Source organism: Mobula hypostoma, chromosome 5 (genome assembly GCF_963921235.1).
Source record: "Mobula hypostoma chromosome 5, sMobHyp1.1, whole genome shotgun sequence".
Classification (NCBI taxonomy): Eukaryota; Metazoa; Chordata; class Chondrichthyes; order Myliobatiformes; family Myliobatidae; genus Mobula; species Mobula hypostoma.
Genome location: NC_086101.1, coordinates 78,656 through 89,655, shown reverse-complemented (window position 1 = coordinate 89,655; position 11,000 = coordinate 78,656). Strand labels below are relative to the sequence as shown.

The 11,000-nt window shown below is 46.3% G+C and overlaps 1 pseudogene; it reads right to left on the bottom strand.

Annotated features, from left to right (window-relative positions):
- Nucleotides 1-1,955: 1,955 nt before the first annotated feature.
- The window catches only part of LOC134346408 (zinc finger protein 91-like), a 37,651-nt pseudogene continuing 28,606 nt past the window's right edge, over nucleotides 1,956-11,000 (bottom strand).

The following is an 11,000-nucleotide window of genomic DNA, read 5'->3' as shown; positions in this document are numbered from 1 at the left end:
CCAAGCATTGCTTATACGTTGAAATCGAGCTCTTTCACACCACTTGTGCTGGCAGCTCATTCCACACTCTAATGGAGCTCCGAGTGAAGGAGCTACACCCTACTTTCCCCAGAAGTTTTCAGCTTTCACCCATAACTCATGACCTCAGGTTTTACTCCCACTTAATCTCAGTTGAAAAAGCCTGCTTGCGTTTACCCTATCTAAACCACTCATAGTTTTGTCTACCTCCACCAAATCTCCTCTCAATCTTCCATGTACAATTGAATAAAGTCCAAACCTCTTCAATCCTTTCTCATACCTCAGGTCCACCAGATCCAGCAACATCCTTGTCAAATTTCTCTCTGCTCTTCCAACCTTATTTACGTCTTTCATGCAGGGAGGTAACCAAAACTGCGCACAATAATCCAGATTACTGCTCAAACACCTGACAATCAAGTGTCAGCCATTTTACCTGCCATGGGAGATTTCAGCAATCATTTTGGTGGAGGTCTATATTCCACCTCAGGCTACAGACGAACTCAGTAATGTGATCAACAGGCACCAATAGTTCACCCTGGTGCTACTCCCGTCATTCTGGGGGAGATTTGAACCAGGCCAGCTTGAAAAAGTCTCGAAATAATTACCAACAAATCACTGATAGTACCAGAGGAACCAACACCCTGAGCCACTGTCACATCACCATCAAGTTTGCTTACCGTGCTGTCCCAGGCTCACACTTTGGAATGTCTGAACACCTGGCTGTACGTCTTCTCCCGGAGGATCGGCAGACACAGAATATTGCAACAGCAGCAGTGAGGACCAAGAAGATATGAACAAGCGAGGTGCAGAAGCACTTACAGGACAACTTAGAATGGGTGTATTCAGGGACTCATCTTCGAGTGTGAGTGAGTATGTCACAGCTGACACCGACTTCATTAAAACCTGTGTGGATGAGTGTGTCCCAACAAGAACTTACTACACATTTCCCAGATCAAAAGTTGTGGATGACCAGGAGGCTCGTAGTCTGCCGGGCGTTAGATCTGTGGCATTTAAGTCTGGCCACCCAGGTCTGTACAAATAAATGAGGCACGACTTGCAGAGGGCTATTTCAAGAGCCAAGAAACAATTCCAAGCGAGGTTGCAGGCGACATCGAATGTCAATTCTGGCAGGGTTTACACACCATTACTTCCTACAAAGGTAATGCTCTGAAACCAGAGCTAACCAATTAGTGGGGGTATTAAAAGACATTTTCAATCTCATTGCTATGGTCGGAACTTCCCACCGACTTCCAAAGGGCTACAATTATACCAGTGCCCAGGAAGAGCTGGGTGAGCTCCCTTAATGACTATTGTTCACTAGCACTCTCATCTTAGGTGACGAAGTGCTTTGAGAGTTGGATTATGGCTGAGATCAACTCCCGCTTCAGCAGGCACCTGGACCCACTGCAATTTGCCTATCATCCAATACTCCAAGTGACGCCTCGCCTGTGCATTATAAATATTTAACAATACATCCTCGAGTGTATATTCTGGTCCTCCTGAAATGAATGCATACATAGTATTTTTCTTCCTTGCCAACTCAGCCTACAAACTAACCTCCAGGGAATCCAGCACAAGGACTCTCAAGTGTCTTTGCAGCTCAGATGTTTGATATTCCCCTCCCTTTAGAAAATGCTCTGCACTTTTATTTGATATAACAAACTGCACAATGATACACCTCTCAGAATACTGTCAAAACAAGTTTTGTCTGAAATAAATTTTCTGTTGTAATTCAGTGAAATCTACCGGAACTGGGCTGCTGAGAACGCACCAGCATTTGTTCACTGGAGGTCAGATCTTCAACCCATTGATTTTGCATTGATGAACCACTTCTTACTCCATGTTGTTTACGTTATTGAGGGATAGTGCAGAGCACACCAGGACATCCGCATGCAGGATACTCAACAGATCTTTATTGACAACCCTGCTCGTACAGTGTGTGAACTCCTCCCATGTGGAAGTGGCTAACTGAGTGACAGAGGAATGACACTTAGCTACCACTACACTTCCATCAGTCCACATGAATAACGAATATACAACTGGGAAATAATACACTTTATTGGAGAACATGTAACCTTCAATTGAGCATTCGACCATTACGAGGACACTTATCAGTCGTATTCCAACATCAACCATTTCTGAATATCTGTGAATAAACCATCAAAAGCAATTTCTGTACTTATCTGATTACCTGATACCTCCTTGAAATTCAACTTCTCTATCCCCCGCTTCATTCCCAGAACATTTGGTGACGAACGTATCTGTTTCTCTCCTCCATTGTCTCTGCCTTGGCTGAGAGGAGGGAAAAGATCGCCTTGCCTTAACCCACCCTTGTGGATGCTGACTATGAAGTGAACTACCCTTCAGCTCTGGGTGCAAAGTGAAAGTGTTTGCCCAACTCACTGAGGGGTCAACTGCTCCTTCACCGTCACCATCGTCAATTGGCTGAAAGATAAATCTGAGAGTATCATCATCTCCATCCAGAGCATCCCATTGACAATGTGACTTATGGACCTCAGCTTCCAAAGAACATTCACTATCTCCAAGTTGGTTCATATGGTGCCAACCTAAACTCTCTAGAGCTGTCTGGATCTGACAGACTGCCACAAAAAAACTGTGGGTCAATTGTTTAAGAAAAATAACAAGATGGCTTGAGTCGCAAAAATAGATTGAGGTGCTTTCACTTACCTCAAAGCAAGACAAAAAACTGGGAAGAAAACACAATATATATATATATATATATATATATATATATATATAGCCACCCTCAGACTAAACACAAAAGAAAACTAACCCCAAAGCCTTGGTAACCCGAGGCTTGTAACTGCTAAGCCCCTCCCCCCAGACCAACCAAAAGCTAATTAACTCAATTATCCAATTAAAAATGGTATCCTCCACCATCAGCACACCTGTGCAGGTTGTTGCTGCCTCTATATGAGACAGCTCCATGCAGCAGCTCTGATTCAGACCCAGTCACTATTACTGCTGGGGATGAGTGTTTTCCCAAGTGCGCCATGTGCCGTCCGTAGTCAGTGATGAGCCTTCGTCACACAGACTGATGGGCTGGCTCTGTCCCTGACATGACCTTGCATATCTCAGAAATGTGATAGACCCCAGCTGATGTATGGAGGTCGTAACCTTCTGTCATCTTTCCAACTTCCAAAGTTTTGTTCGCATGTCAAAATTAGCTCTAAGCTGCTGTGTTTTCTTTTCCACATTATGGTCTGCGATTTAATGGACTTCCTTAGTAGTGTCGATTAATTGCTGTAGCCATTTGACCTTTGCAATACCATCTGCTGTCTCGTGCTTGTACTGTGAACTGTGTACTGTGGGCTTCACTGTTGGCTCATACAGTGAAATGCTGTGGTTCCCTGCACTCACCCAGATGGCATGGTTTCCAGCATTCTTGTCCCTCTAAGAGAAGAAAGATGAAGTTAATTCACCGGCTTACAACTGGATAATGACAAGACCATTTACACAGCAAAGAACTTGTCCACACTTTCTTCACTACCCCGTCTACGTGTGTCACCACTTTCAGGGAACTCTGTACTTGTATCCCTCTGCCCCTCTGCTCTGCCACACTCCCTGGGCCCTGTCATTCACTCTGTATGTTCTGCTCTGGTTTAACTTCCCAAAATCAATCACATTTTGCTTGTCCCAGTTAAGCTCCACCTGCCGTTCCTGAGCCCACATTCCCAGCTGATCTCTGTCCCATTGTAGACAACCCTCACTTTCACCACACACCAGTTCTGGTGTCATGCACACCCTCACTAATTGTCCGACCTACATTTTCCTCCAAATCATTCACACACGTGACTCACACCAGTTTACTGCAAGATGACAGAGAGAAGTGACAGTAGAGCTCAGCTCAAACAAAGAAGACAAGCGAAACGAAGAGCAGGAGAGTGGTGGTGGAGGGAACTCGTCGGATCTGGTGTCCAGGTGGAAACGGAGAGCTCTGTGGCTTTCCTGGTGGGAGGTGGAGGTGTATATGGACGGGGTATCCACAGTGAAAATAAGATGATCGGGGCAGGGAATTTTAAATCATTGAAAAGATTTTATGTGTGTTGCTTGGATTTCCAGCATCTGCAGATTTTCGCTTGTTTGTGAATGGTCAATTCTGTTTCTTGCAGATAGAGCAAATGTAATTGCAAAATGGACTGCATTGGGTCTCACTGATGTAGAGGAGGTCACACCGGGAGCATCAGATAGAGTAGATCAATCTGACAGACTCGCAGGTGAAGTGTTGCCTCACCTGGAAGGACTGTTTGTGATCCAGAATGGAGCTGAGGGAGGAAGTAAATGGGAGTGTGTAGAACTTCCCTTGCTGGCAAGGAATATTTCAGGAGGGAGATTAATGGGGGGGAGGGATGTAAAGATAGGAAGGTAGGAAGCAGTTTAGTCAAGATAACTGTGCAAATCTGTAGGTTAAAAAAAAAGTTAGCTGGTGTGAATGTGATTTGTGAGACCTGCCACCTGCCACGGTCGGTGTCGTTCTCAAGTCAGCCATCACCTGAATGTGTTGGGGTGGGTGGTGGAGGGTTTACAGGGATGCCGAGTGAAAGGCCTCTCCCCAGTGTGAACTCGCTGATGTTCGTTCAGTTGAGATGACCGACTGAATTCCTTCCCACAGTCTGAGCATTTGAAAGGTTTTTCCCCAGTGTGAATTCGCTGATGTTCCTTCAGTTGAGAAGACCGAGTAAATCTCTTCCCACATTCAGAACAGGTGAATGGCTTCTCCCCAGTGTGAACTCGCTGATGAACTTTCAAGTCAGATGACCAAATGAATTGCTTCCCACAGACTGAGCAGGTGAATGGTTTCTTCCCAGTGTGAACTAACTGGTGTGTCAGTAGGTGAGATGATCTAGTGAATCTCTTCCCACATTCGGAACAGGTAAATGGCCTCTCCCCGGTGTGAAGTCGCTGATGTACTTTCAGGTCAGATGACCGTGCAAATTCCTTCCCACAATCTGAACAGGTGAATGGTTTCTCGCCCGTGTGAACTCGCTGATGTATTTTTAAGTCAGATGACCGTGTGAATTCCTTCCCACAGTCTGAGCAGGTGTACGGCTTCTCCCCAGTGTGAATTCGCTGATGAACTTTCAAGTTATATGACCGTGTGAATTCTTTCCCACAATCTGAGCAGGTGAATGGTTTCTCTCCAGTGTGAACTAACTGATGTGTCAGTAGGTGAGATGGCCGAGTGAATCCCTTCCCACAGTCTGAGCAGGTGAATGGCCTCTCCCCAGTGTGAATTCCGTAGTCCTTCACAAGGGTGGATGACTGAGTGAATCCCTTCCCACATTCAGAGCAGCAGAATGGCCACTCCCCAGTGTGAACTAACTGGTGACTCAGTAGGTGATGTGACCGAATGAATCCCTTTCCAAATTCAGAGCATGTGAATGGCCTGTCCCAGGTGTGAACTAACTGGTGCGTCAGTAGGTGAGATGACCGAGTGAATGCCTTCCCACAGTCTGAGCAGGTGAATGGCCTCTCCCCAGTGTGAACTCGCTGGTGTCTCTGTAGTGTTGAAAAGTGAGTGAATCCCTTCCCACAGTCTGAGCAGATAAATGGCATCTTCTCAGTGTGAACTTGCTGATGTTCATTCAGTTGAGATGATTGCGTGAACCCTTTTTCACATCCAGAACAGGTGAATGGCTTCTCCCCGGTGTGAACTCACTGCTGTCACTGTGCTGTGGTTGAGTGTGTGAGTGAGCTAGTGAATTTTCGGATTATCTTCAGCATCGATGACAGAATGAATTGCTTCCCACAGTCAGAACAGGTGGAGCATCTCACTATGGTGTGAACTTGCTGAGGTGTCTTCAGACTTGATGACTGAGTGGTTCCCCTCCCTCACACAGAGCGGGTGAATGGCCTCTCCCCACTGTGAACTCACTGGCGTGTCTGCGGGTAGTCTGTGAGTGAATCTCTTCCCACACTGAGAGAAGGAGAATGATATCTCACTACGATCAATTCTCTGGCAATTCAGAAAGTCAGACGTTTGAATCCCTTGTACAATCAATGCAGTTGAAGAACTGATCTCCAGTGAACTAATGCTGGTGTTTCTCAGCTCCCGGTTCCAGTGAATTTCACTGAGTTACAACAGAAAACTTTATTTCAGAGACAGAATACATTTCCAGCTGGGATGAGATCATTCTTCATCTCCAAGGATCGGAAATAGATGTGTTGATGTTACAAGGAAAATACTTGTTCACTCTTTAAATATCCAGACAGAAAGAGCAAAACTGACATGTTGTTTTTGAGCTTCTGGTACACAAGTGTTCCGCCATTTTGAACCTGTAAAAATATTTACAAAATATTCCAGGTGAGATTTTAGTCTGTGGTGAGAACTCAAGAACATAAGAAATAGGAGCAGGAGTTGGCCATCTGGCCCGTCGAGCCTGTTCCACCATTTAATAAGATCATGGCTGATCTGGCCATGGACTCATCTCCACCTACCTGCCTTTTCCCCATATCCCTTAACCCCCCTACTGTGCTGAAATCTATCCAACCTTCTCTCAAAAACATTTACTGAGGCTGCCTCCACTGCTTCTTTGGGCAGAGAAACCTGCAGATTCACCACTCTCTGGGAGAAACAGTTCCTCCTCATTTCCGTCCCACATCCCCCGAATCTTGAGGCAATGTCCTCTAGTTCTAGTCTCACCTGCCAGTGAAAACAACTTTCCTGCCTCTATCTTATCTTATCCTGAGGTCTTCAGGGTCCTAAAAGGTCTCCTTTCAGTGTGATGTCTGGCATTACAATATTACCCAGTTCAGCTCAGGTTGAGATATATCCCAGGCTACTGTGGGGAGCGAGGGAGGAGATTGCTGAGCCTCTGGCAATGACCTTTGTATTATCAATCAGGACAGGAGAAGAACCAGAGGACTGGAAGACATTGTTCTCTTGTTCAAGAAAGGGTGTAGAGGTAACCTAGGAAAGTATAGACCAGTGAACCTTACTTCAGTGGTGGGCAAGTTGTTGGAGAAGATCCTGGCAGGCAGTATTTATGAACATTTGCAGAGATATAATTTGATTAGGGGTAGTCAGCATGGCTTTGTCAAGGGCAGGTCATGCTTTACAACCCTGATTGAATTCTTTGACGATGTAACAAAACACGCTGATGAAAGTAGAGCACTGGGTGTAGCATACATGGCTTTCAGTAAGACTTTTGACAATGTTCCTCATGTGAGGCCCATTCAGAAAGTAACAAGACAAGGATCCAAGGAGACCTTGCTTTGTGGATCCAGAATTGGCTTGTCCACAGGAGGCAAAGTGAGGTTGTAGATGGTTCACATTCTTCATGGAGGACGGTGATCAATAGTGTTTCACAGGGATCTGTTCTAGGACCTCTCTTCTTTCTAATTTTTACAAATGACCTTCACGAGAAAGTAGAAGGGTGGGGTAGTAAGTTTGCTGATGACACAAAAGTTGAGGTGTTGTGGATAGTCAGGTTGGTTGTCAGAAGTTACTGCGACACATTGATAGGATGCAAATCTGGGCTGAGAGGTGGCAGGTGGAGTTCAACCCAGTGGTTCATTTTGTTAGGTCCAATTTGAAGACAAAAAACAATATTAATGTTCGGACTCGTGGCAGTGTGGAGGATCAGCGAGATCTTGGAGTCCATGTCAATAGTACACGCAAAGGTGCTGTTCAGGTTAACATTGTTGTTTAGGAAATCCTTCATCAGCCATGGGACTGAGATCAAAAGCCATGAGGTAATGTTACCAATATATAAGGCCTTAGTTAAACCCCACTTTTGGTGTTTAATTCAATTCTGGTCACCTCACTACAGGAAGCATGAGGATAATATAGAAAGAGTGCAGAAAAGATTTACAAGGATGTTGCTTGGATTGGAGAACATGCCTTATGAGAATCGGTTGAGTGAACTTTGGAGCAACAGAAGATGAGAGGTGACCTGATAGAGGTGAATAAGATGATGAGGGCCAGAGGCTTTTTCCCAAGACTGAAATGGCTCACATGAGGGGGCACAGTTTTAAGGTGTTTGGAAGTAGGTACAAGGGGGATGTCAGAGGCAAGTTTTACACACAGAGAGTGGTGGGTGTGTTGAATACACTGCGAAGGTGGGAGAGGTGGATACAATAGGGTATTTTAAGAGACTCTCAGATAGATATATGGAGCTAGGAAAAGCAGAGGGCTATGTGGTAGGAAAATTCTAGACCGCTTCTCAATTAGGTTGCACGATCAGCACAACGTTCTGGGCCGAAGGGCATGTAATGTGCTGTAAATTTCTATGTTTCTATATGAACTCCTCATCTTCTAACAAGGCACGGATCAGGCATCCTGAGTGACTATCAAATTCTCTGTCTGTATGAGAATGGGCTATTTCTGCCTCCAGTCAACCTGTGACTTAGCTCAATTTGTCCTGACCTTTGGTATCATTTCAAGTTCTGGTCATGTTCCACAACTTTACAAACAGCACTTGTTACTACATCTATGATCCTGGAGATTTTCTAATTACAGGCATCCCCCTCCACCCCCCCAGCTGATTGACACTGATGAATCCATCGATGGCAATGCCAATGACCATGAAGGTTAGGGCCATGAAGGTGTAGTCATGGGCACCCATACGGGTCCCAGCTATGCCTGCTTTTTTGTTCGCTTTGTGGAATAATTCATGTTCCAAGCCTATACTGGTATCTGTCCCCCACTTTTCCTTCGCTACATCGATGACTGCATTGGCGCTGCTTCCTGCACGCATGTTGAGCTCGTTCACTTCAGTAACTTTGCCTCCAACTTTCACCCTGCCCTCAAGTTTACCTGGTCCATTTCCGACACCTCCCTCCCACTTCTTGATCTTTCTGTCTCTATCTCTGGAGACAGCTTATCTACTGATGTCTACTATAAGCCTACGGACACTCACAGCTACCTGGACTATTCCTCTTCCCACCATGTCTCTCGCAAAAATGCCATCCCCTTCTCACAATTCCTCCGTCTCTGCCGCATCTGCTGTCAGGATGAGGCTTTTCATTCCAAGACGAAGGAGATGTCTTTTTTAAAGAAAGAAGCTTCCCTTCCTCCACTATCAACTCTGTTCTCAAATGCATCTCTCCCATTTCATGCATATCTGCTCTCATCCAATCCTCCCACCACCCCACTAGGAATACATTTCCCTTGTCCTAACCTACCATCCTACCAGCCTCCGGGTCCAACATATAATTCTCCGTAACTTCTGCCACCTCCAACGGGATTCCACCACTGAGCACATCCTTCCTTCCCTCCACCCCCCACTTTCCGCAGGGATCCCTCCCTACACGACTCCCTTGTCCACTCGTCACCCCATCCCTTCCCACCGATCTCCCTCCCGTCACTTATACTTGTAAGCGGAACAAGTGCTACACATGCTCTTACACTTCACCTGTGAGTCGGCTGGGGTGATATACTGCATCTGGTGCTCCCGATGCGGCCTTCTATATATTGGCAAGATCCAACACAGGTTGGGAGACCATTTCACTGAATACCTACGCTCTGTCCACCAGAGAAAGCAGGATCTCCCAGTAGCCACACATTTTAATTCCATGTCCCATTCCCATTCTGATATGTCTATCCACGGCCTCCTCTACTGTAAAGATGAAGCCACACTCAAGTTGGGCGAACAACACCTTATATTCCATCTGGGTAGCCTCCAACCTGATGGCATAAACATTGATTTCTCTAACTTCTGTTAATGCCCCACTTCCCCTTTGTACCCCATCCCTTATTTATTTATTTATTTATTATTTTTCCCCCCTCCCCCTTCCTTTCTCCCTCATCCTCCCATCCCATGATCCTCTCCATTCTCCAGCCTCGTGTCCCTTTTGCCAATCAACTTTCCAGCTGTTAGCTCCATCCCTCCCCCTCCTGTCTTCTCCTATCATTTCGGATCTCCTCCTCCCACTTTCAAATCTCGTACTATCACTTCCTTCAGTTAGTCCTGACGAAGGGTCTCGGCCCGAAACGTCCGTTGTACCTCTTCCTATGGATGCTGCCTGGCCTGCTGCGTTCCACCAGCATTGTTTGTGTGTGTTGCATGAAGAGTAGGGTGGTAGTTATTCTGATCGGAGTGCGGCACTTTCGTGATGTGAAACCCACAAGTCACTTGTCATCGAGGACAAAGGTGTTTCATATCGTTATTTACCCAGAGAGAACTAAATCTGACGTAAAGATTTTTTTTGCCATACAGCACTAATTAACATTTTACTGACTAGAAGGTAGACTCTTCATCCGAGATTAACTGGGAAATACATTTTTGTTCCGAGTCACTAATCCTCAGATTTACATAGCTGGAACTCGGCAGTGTTTAGGAGGTACATTGGCTCCCATTTCCTCCTACTGTACGGGGACAACGCTGGCAGTGTCACCCATGGCTGCCTCTTTACCCAGAAGGCCCCACGAACGAGAAACCAGACCGTCAGCCACCAAAAATCACGTGATGCGCATGCGCCGCAGAAATGGCGGCGGCTCCAGCCCTCATCAGCCAAAAGCCCGGCGGGGCTCGGATACAGATTGAGGGGCTGAGGGAAAGGGAACGAACCGGGGCTGTCCTGGGGTGTAGGACCAGCGCGGTAGGAACTCAAAGTAATAGCCCTTCAAACGCGTTTCAGACGCCGATGTTTAATTCCCGACTGGAGACCCCTCCTACCTGCAGCCGAACCTTGCGATCCGCTCCTCTACTGCGCGCATGCGCGATTTGGGGGAATGGTGCCTCAAACCTCTGCGCATGCGCATGTGTGTAACAAGATAAAATCTGCGGATGCGTAAATCCAAAGCAACCCCAGGAAAATGCTGGAGGAAAGTCAGGGGGCGGACAACTATGGAGAGGAGTGAACAGTCGCCGTTTCAGACCAACATCCTTCTTCAGATCTGGAAAGGAAGGGAGGGGGTAATACTGTGGGGCAGGTGAGGTGAGAGGTAAAAGCGGAAGAGGAGGAGGAGTGAAGTAAAGAGCTGGGTAGTTGGTTGATGAGAGAGATAAAGGGCTGGA